Source organism: Pyxicephalus adspersus, chromosome 8 (genome assembly GCF_032062135.1).
Source record: "Pyxicephalus adspersus chromosome 8, UCB_Pads_2.0, whole genome shotgun sequence".
In the NCBI taxonomy this organism is placed as follows: domain Eukaryota; kingdom Metazoa; phylum Chordata; class Amphibia; order Anura; family Pyxicephalidae; genus Pyxicephalus; species Pyxicephalus adspersus.
In genome coordinates, this window is record NC_092865.1 from 60923458 (window position 1) to 60933189 (window position 9732).

Consider the following 9732-nt stretch of genomic DNA (forward strand, 5'->3'; position numbering starts at 1 on the left):
AACAACGGCCCCTCTATCCTAGGCCTTTGTCTGATTAACTCCCCCACTACCATATCCGGGCAGACAGGGGACCCCAACATCCTAAACAGTTGTACCTGAAAACCCTTTTTTCAAACTGGTCGGTCTTGGATTTACAGATCCACACACTCACCTCCTCCGTGGTCCAAGTGACATGCTGCCACAATACTCCCCCAGCCCAGTCCCGGGCTGGGCTAACCAATTCCCCAATCCTCATTGCCCCAAAGAATGCCAAAACATACGTTGCTTTAAAGAGCAATTTTTCAAATAGACCCCCACTACGTTATTCAACAAAATGTTTTTGTAAGATCCTTCTCCCTTTTAACTTAAACAAAAATGCCATACCCACCAATTTCCTGTTAACCCCCGCCACTGACATTCCTCTAGCAAAATCTTGCGCCAACCAAAACAAAAGCAGATGCATCAACTCCTCTCCTGACCTATTATCCCAAAACTGCCTGCAAAACTGATCCCACTCGCTCCAGACCTCCGCATAAGTAGTCTAAGTGCGGTACCAATTAGTCCAATGCAAGCCCCTACAACTCCCTTGGACAAGGATCTCCTTGCTGCTCCGCCTCCCGCACCAGCGCACCAAACCTGTCCTACTGGAAACGAGACAATGCATCAGCCACAACATTTCTAACCCCCGGGATATGTTGCACAAACATAGATATTATACTGCAAACATATAGATGTTATACTGCAAACATCTGAGCACTAAGTGCCGCAACAGCTGCACCGCTGGCCCTGACAACACCAACAAACTATTCATGGTCTGTACTACACCTAGGTTATCACAATGAAACCTAACTTTTTTATTCACCAAATTCTTCCCCCACAGCTCAACTGCCACCACTATGGGGAATAGTTCCAGCACCAGCAAGTTCTTTACTAACTCTGCCTCCACCCACTCTTGAGGCCGCACCCTCGCACACCACTTACCCTGAAAATAAGGGCCAAAACCCGTAGATCCCGCTGCATCCGTGTACAACTCCAAATCCACCACCATCTTAGTCACCTCCAACCACATAGCCTTCCCAGTGAAGGGATCAAACAAATGTTTTCCACACTTTTAAATCTGTCTTCACCTCCTTAGACAAGCGCACAAAATGTGACGGCAATTTGACTCCGGCCGTTGCAGCAGCCAACCTTCTACAGAATATCATACCCATCCTCACCACCCTACATGCAAAATTCAACCTAACCCATCAAAGACTGCACCTCTCACAAATACATCTTTTTATTGTCACAGGCCCAGACCACTTCCACCCTCAATGCCACCAGCTTGTCTTGCGGCAACCTACTCTCCATAGCAATGGAATCTAACTCAATTCCCAAGAATGTAATAACCGACCCCGGGCCTTCAGTTTTTTCTGCCTGAGGTACTCCAAAACGATCCGCCACATGCTGCAATATTCCTAACAAAACCGTACAAACTGAACTATCGGTGGCCCGATCAACAAAAAATCATCCAGATAATGGATGACCAAATCCACCCCCGCCACTGTCTTAACAACCCATTTTAAAAACGTACTAAATTGTTCAAACAGGGTGCAGGAAATGGAGCAACCCATGGGCAGGCACCTGTCCACAAAATACTCCCCCTGCCACCTGCAACCTAACAATGCACACACTCGGGGTGTACAGGCAATAAACGAAAAGCAGCCTCAATGTCCGCTTTAACCATCAAAGCACCCTTGCCATAGCGCACCTAATAGCAGCACTCAGCGATGTGTAAGCCACCAAGCACAATTCTGGGATAATTCCATCATTTACTGAACCCCCTGGTGGGAATGATAAATGATGGATCATTCAAAACTTCTTGGGGACCAAACCCAACGGTAAGACCACCAGGTCTTCTATTGGCAGCACCTCAAAGGGGCCGCTCATCCTTCCTAGCCCCACCTCTTTCGCCAATTTCTCTGCCACTACCTCTGGATGCTGTAAAGCCAACCTCAATTTTTGGGTTCCCTTGGAATAACATCCAATTTGCAGGGAATCCAAAACCCTTCTGCAAAACCCTCTTCCAATATCCTAGCCACCGCTCGGCCAGAAAAGGGCGCATACTTGCGATGATCACTGGCGTCATTCCTTTTTCCAGCGCCATCCCCCCCGACTTGCCCCATGTTTAAAACACCTTTCAAGCCCGTGGTTACCTCCATATCCGGAGCACTTGTGGCGGAAACGGCAGCTCCCACCGAATTTGCACGTGCTCTCGTTGAACAACCAGCACACTCCATACTTCTTTCCGGCTGGCAATCCAACTCCTTGTGGCCCACCGGCCCCCACCTGAAAAAACTGCTGTCCATTGGGCCTACTTACCATCATGATCCTTATCCAAAGACTAATGGCTTTGTGATCCCAAGGTAATGACGGTCGCACTCCCTTCTTCTGATGAAATTGTTCGTCATACCGCAGCCAGGCAGGGCCCCTGTACAGTCGGTATGTTTCCCTAATAGTATCTAGATAACAATGTTATCTATAACATTAACAAAGTGCTAAATGTGTCTCTTGGTCAAACTGCTCACCATTACCTCCTCCTTTGGACTTTTTTTCTAACTTTGGTTCTGTACATTACCACAATTAATTTTAAATGAAACAACTCAGATGCAGTTGAACTGCAGACTTTCAGCTTTAATTCATTAGGTTGAACAAAAAGATTGCATAAAAATGTAAGGAACTAAAGACGTTTTTTACACAATCACTTCATTTCATGGGCTCAAAAGTAATTGGACAATTGACTCAAAGGCCATTACATGGGCTGGTGTGGGCAACTCTTTCGTTATGTCATTATCAATTAAGCAAAGAAAGGCTTGGAGTTGATTTGAGGGGGGTGCTTGTATGTGGAAGATTTTGCTGTGAACAGACAACATGTGGTAAAGGAGCTCTCCATGCAGGTGAAACAAGCCATCCTTAAGCTGCAAAAACAGAAAAAACCCGTCCGAGAAATTGCTACAATATTAGGAGTGGCAAAATCTACAGTTTGGTACATCATGAGAAAGAAACAAAGCACTGGTGAACTCAGCAATGCCAAAAGACCTGGACGGCCACGGAAGACAACAGTGGTGGATGATCGCAGAATCATTTTCATGGTGAAGAGAAACCCCTTCACAACAGCCAACCAAGTGACCAACACTGTCCAGGAGGTACCTATCCACTTGACCCAATTTCCTCTGATCTACTCCGTACCCATTCCTCTACCCTGGTGCCCGCCCTAATCAAACTATTTAACCTCTCCCTTTCTACTGGTGTCTACCCCTCCAATTTCAAACATGCCATTATCCTCCCTATCCTGAAAAAACCCTCGTGAGACTCCTCCCTAACTTTTAGCTACTGTTCTATCTCCCATCTCCTATGTTTCCAAACTTCTTGAGCGCCTTGTCTACAAAAGACTCACCGGTTACCTGAGCACCAACTCTCTCCTTGACCCTCTTCTGTCTGGATTTCGAGCTGCCTATGCAGTTCTATAGAGAAAAGGACCCCGTCTGACTTCGGTCAGAAGGGCTAGTAGGTCTACTTCAGCTTCAGCTGGATGGACTCAGTACCCTGCCATCTTCAGAAGCCTCGGTTCGGGGGGTCTGGGGAATTTAGGTGGCCCTTACTTTTTGGAGGAGGGACCACAATAGTACCCCAGTACATGTTTTTTGTGTGGTGTTTTTGCACTTGCACTTTTTTTTATCGAGTACAGGGTTTTTGTTTAGTGGATCACGTTATGCGAGATTCAAAAAAAAACAAAAAATCTGTATGGTGATGACACTCAAATCTTTCTGTCCACCTGTTAGGAAATGCTCAGCAACTCTGTCCAGCAACTCCATACTGCGCACCATCGCAGTAATAAACACTGTTCTGTCCAGCAATGTCATTTGCAGCAGCCAGGAGAACTAAGATAGCAGCAGCCTCTGCTTCCCTTTAGTTGTGCAACCTGATGTATTTTTGGCATCCAAGCATCCATTGTTGGTCTGCGCACAGCTGAATGGGATTCTAGAGGATGATCAGCTCCTGACCCGGCCCTGCGCTGCTATTGGCTACTGGGAATTTAAAGCCTCCCTGCGTTCAGTAACCAGTGTCTGTTATAGCATCTGCTGGGCTTACCTGTGCTAGAGTGATTTTGAGTATTTCTCTGTTACCGACCCATGCCCGTTCCTGACTATCCATTCAACTGTGCTTGGACCGACCTTTGCTTGTGAACTCGACTCTGCTTGGGCCCTTCCCTTTGTACCTGCCGTGGTGGACTGATTTCCTGTGTTATGACTTCGGCTTGTTTCTGGATTTCCTTATAATTCTGTACTCTGTAGTTGTGGGCTTCCAGTCAGTTGCTGGCCTCTCTTCAGACACCATCCTTTGCACACCAACTCCTGTGGGCAACCGAGTGCTGGGAGAAGCAACCGGACTCCCGAGGCTTATTTGTATTCAATCCAATACAAAATTATTTGAATTTCCCACCGATTCTCCCACTGGCACGGACGTCACAAGATAACCCCGCAGATCTCGCGTCTCTGTCGTTCACGGTTGGAGCTGGAAGAAGACAGACGTGTCCCCAGGTATTGCCGGGACCAGCAGAACACTAGGGGACAGCGACAAAGCAAGGTAAGTGGGTTTTTTTTTAGGTTAAAGCGACCCCGAGTGTGACTCGGGATTACCGCTTTTTGCACCTAAAATCCACCACGAGTCACACTTGGAATTACCGCTAGGGAGAGTTAAATTAATTTCCTATTAGCAACATTTTTCAATCCTGGATCAGATCAATTCCAGGTTTGCTGGATCACCCAGCTTTACTGATTAAAGTGTATCCTCTCCAGCCTTGGAGAATTTTAATAAATCAGGCCCAATGTGTTAATGTTTAGGTTTACACCAGTTGTCTCCTCCTCTATTCATACCACCTATCCTGATTTGTTGGTTGAGATACACCTACACCTGATTTGTTGGTTGAGATAGTATTTCCTGTAAATTTGTTTATCCCTTTGGGCCCAAATTATTACCAGTGACAATATATAAGAAAAAAACATTAGTTTAGTTAGTGGTAAATTTATCATTGTTTTTTCCCCAAGATACACACTACTTTCATGCAACAATTACTAATATTTTTCCAAAATTCATTATTTTTTATTTCATATTTATTACAGTGATTTTAGTTCATTTTCTATCAAATACACTTACTTTTCATCAAGACCTACCTTTTTAAACGTCTCGCGTTGACGGTCCAATTTCGCAAATCTTCGGAGCTCTGGCACCACCCTGCTCTAACAACATGCCACAAACTCCCAGCCCGGGCACAATAGCCTCCTCCCTGGGTAAGCCTAGCTGTCGGCCTTCCGGCTGGACCTCTGCTCTTCTGGCACCCCACCACACATAGGAGCGACCCATTATCCAAACTAAGCAGTGACGCCCTCCTGTAACAAAACAAACATTTTACCAACCAAACTCAACTCCCTCCGCCCCTACATCAACACATTTTACCCACTGTGAACCCCCCCTCACTTTACAACAGATGAGGCCGAATATACAACTGGAACCGTCTAGATTCCCACCACCCAATCCTCCGAAACACTCTTTCCCTTAGGCCCCATCTGGCAGCCACAGTGGCTGCCACAATCTGAAAGGAGTGGGACGAGTAACCCCTCGGATCATTCCCTATACTCACCAAACATCGCCTAAACACGGCTGTGAACTGAAAACTGAAAAAAAGGTCCCGTTTTCGTGCAGCAACGAAGGCCCCTCTATCCTAGGTCTTTGTCTGATAAACTCCCCCACTAACCGTACTCGAAAAAACCCTTTCCAATCTGGTCGGTCTTGGACTTACAGATCCACACACTCACCTCCTCCGTGGTCCAAGTGACATCCTGCCACAATACTCCCCCAGCCCAGTCCCGGGCTGGGCTAACCAATTCCCCAATCCTCATTGCCCCGAAGAACGCCAAAACAAACGCTGCTTTAAAGAGCAATTTTTCATATAGACCCCCGCTATGCTATCCAACAACGCCCCCAACAACGCAAAGGAAACCGGCCTCCTAGTGTCCAGGGTCCATTTTCCTTTCCTATAACCTTTAACACCCTGTTTCACTAAAAATGTTTTTGTAAGATCCCTCCCCCCTTTTAACTTAAACAAAAATGCCATACCCACCAATTTCCTGTTAACCCCTGCCACTGACACACCTTTAGCAAAATCTTGCGCCATCAAAACAAAAGCAGGTGCACCAACTCCTCTCCTGACCTCTTACCCCCAAACTGCCTGCAAAACAGATCCCACTCGCTCCAGACCCCCGCATAAGTAGTCCATAAGTGTGCGGTACCAATTAGTCCAATGCAAGCCCCTACAACTCCCCTAGACAAGGCTCCGCCCCTACAACTCCCCTAGACAATAGCCTTCCCATTGAAAGGATCAAAAAAATGTTTTCCACACTTTTAAATCTGTCTTCACCTCCTTAGACAAGCGCACAAAATGTGACAGCAATTTGACTCTGGCCGTCGCAGCAGCCAACCTTCTACAGAATATCCTACCCATCCTCACCACCCTACATGCAAAATTCAACATACCCCATCAAAGACTGCACCTCTCACAAACACATCTTTTTTCTGTCACAGACCCCAACCACTTCCGTCCTCAATGCCACCCTCTTGCCTTGCGGCAACCTACTCTCCATAGCAAAGGAATCTAACTCAATTCCCAAGAATGTAATAACTGACTCCGGGCCTTCAGTTTTTTACGCCGCAAGAGGTACTCCAAAACGATCCACCACATGCTGCAATGTTCCTAACAAAACCCTACAAACTGAACTATTGGTGGCCCGATCAACAAAAAATCATCCAGATAATGGTCGACCGAATCCACCCCCGCCACTGTCTTAACAACCCATTTTAAAAACGTACTAAATTGTTCAAACAGGGTGCAGGAAATGGAGCAACCCATGGGCAGGCACCTGTCCACGAAATACTCCCCCTGCCACCTGCAACCTAACAATGCACACACTCAGGGTGTACAGGCAATAAACGAAAAGCAGCCTCAATGTCCGCTTTAACCATCAAAGCACCCTTGCCATAGCACACCTAATAGCAGCATCCAGCGATGTGTAAGCCCCCGAGCACAATTCTGGGATAATTCCATCATTTACTGAACCCCCTGGTGGGAATGATAAATGATGGATCATTCAAAACTTACCCAGCTCCTTCTTGGGGCCCAAACCCAACGGTGAGACCACCAGGTCTTCTATTGGCAGCACCTCAAAGGGGCCGCTCATCCTTCCTAGCCCCACCTCTTTCGCCTATTTCTCTGCCACTACCTCTGGATGCTGTAAAGCCAACCTCAAATTTTTGGGTTCCCTTGGAATAACATCCAATTTGCAGGGAATCCAAAACCCTTCTGCAAAACCCTCTTCCAATATCCTAGCCACTGCTCGGTCAGAAAAGGGCGCATCCTTGCGATGATCACTGGCGTCATTCCTTTTTCCAGCGCCATCCCCCCCAACTTGCCCCATGTTTAAAACACCTTTCAAGCCCGTGGTTACCTCCATATCCGGAGCACTTGTGGCGGAAACGGCAGCTCCCACCGAATTTGTACGTGCTCTCGTTGAACAACCTTGTGGCCCACTGGCCCCCACCTGAAAAAACTGCTGTCCACTGGGCCTACTTACCATCATGATCCTCATCCAAAGACTAATGGCTTTGTGATCCCAACGTAATGACAGTCGCACTCCCTTCTGCTTATGAAATTGTTCATCATACCGCAGCCAGGCAGGGCCCCTGTACAGTCGGTACGCTTCCCTAATAGTATCTAGATAACAAAATAAACCTGTCCACAGCTCAGGCTGGTGTTCCCTAAGTACACTCACCAAGATACTAAAAGCCTGCAACCAGTTAAGAAAGGTGCGAGGAATCAAACGATAATGGCGTTGCTCGCTGTCATCCTTACTCCCTCCCCCGCCGGCCTATTAATGTTAAATCACTCCAAGGGCAAAAGAGAAAAAATAGCGACGTAATCACCTTTTAAAATCCGCTTGCGAACCTCTTCCTTCAAGTGTGCTCCCAGTGGTCCCTCCAAGCAAACGTAGACCTCTCCTCTTGCCGCATCTCCCACGCCGTCCGTCCAAGTTGACCTGCCTGCCTGCTCCTGTCCTTTAAAAATCCCACTGCCTACCTCCTCTTCCCCTACGCCTGACACCACTGACCCCCCCACCCCCCGCACGCCCTCTCCCCACTGAACTTTATATGCCACCCATCAAACCTGCCCCCCTTTTGAACACCCCCCCATGGCCCCCTTCTTAATTGCCTGCACCACCTCTCTCAACCCTGCTAACACTTATTGTACCCCCTCCTCCCCAGGCCTAAAAGCACCCCCCCCCCCAGCTCTGAAACCCCCCCACCACAAAAATCATTCCCCATACTTTACCCCAGGAACAGGCACAGGTCAGTAACAGAATAGTAAAAAATCACTCCAACACAGATAAGCCCAGCAGACGCTATACCAGGCACAGAAGACTGGAAGCAGAGTGGCTATAAAGCCCCAGCAGCCAATGACAATGCAGGACTGAGTCAGGAGCTGATCAGCCTCTAGAATCCCCAGCTGCACGGCCTACCAATGGATGATGGGGATGCCATAAATCCATCAAGCTACACAGCTAAAGGCAAGCAGGGGCTGCTGCTATCTTAGTTCTCCTGGTTGTTGCAAATTACATCTCTGGACAGAACAAACACTGTTTTATATTGCGATGGCACCGAGCGCGGAGTCGTCAGACAGATGAGCATTTCCTAACACACAAAAGTGCTACATGTGTCTCTTGGTCAAACTGCTCTCCATTACCTCCTCCTTTGGACTTACACAAAAAGATACAGTTAGGTCCATAAATATTTGGACAGTGACAACTTTTTTTCTAATTTTGGTTCTTTACATTACCACAATTAATTTTAAATGAAACAACTCTTTCAGCTTTAATTCAGTGGGTTGAACAAAAAGATTGCATAAAAATGTAAGGAACTAAAGACTTTTTTTTTACACAATCACTTCATTTCAGGGACTCAAAAGTAATTGGACAATTTACTCAAAGGCTATTACATGGGCTGGTGTGGGCAACTCTTTCGTTATGTCATTATCAATTAAGCAAATAAAAGGCTTGGAGTTGATTTGAGGGGGGGTGCTTGTATGTGGAAGATGTCCCTGTGAACAGACAACATGTGGTAAAGGAGCTCTCCATATGCAGGTGAAACAAGCCATCCTTAAGCTGCAAAAACAGAAAAAACCCGTCCGAGAAATTGTTACAATATTAGCAGTGGCAAAATTTACAGTTTGGTACATCATGAGAAAGAAACAAAGCACTGGTGAACTCAGCAATGCCAAAAGACCTGGACGTCCACGGAAGACAACAGTGGTGGATGATCGCAGAATCATTTTCATGGTGAAGAAAAACCCCTTCACAACAGCCAACCAAGTGAACAACACTCTCCAGGAGGTACCTATCCACTTGACCCAATTTCCTCTGATCTACTCCGTACCCATTCCTCTACCCTGGCGCCCGCCCTAATCAAACTATTTAACCTCTCTTTTTCTACTGGTATCTACCCCTCCAATTTCAAACATGCCATTATCCTCCCTATCATGAAAAAACCCTTGTGAGACTACTCCCTAACTTTTAGCTACTGTTCTATCTCCCTTCTCCCATATGTTTACAAAATTCCTGAGCGCCTTGTCTACAAAAGACTCACCGGTTACCTGAGCACCAACTC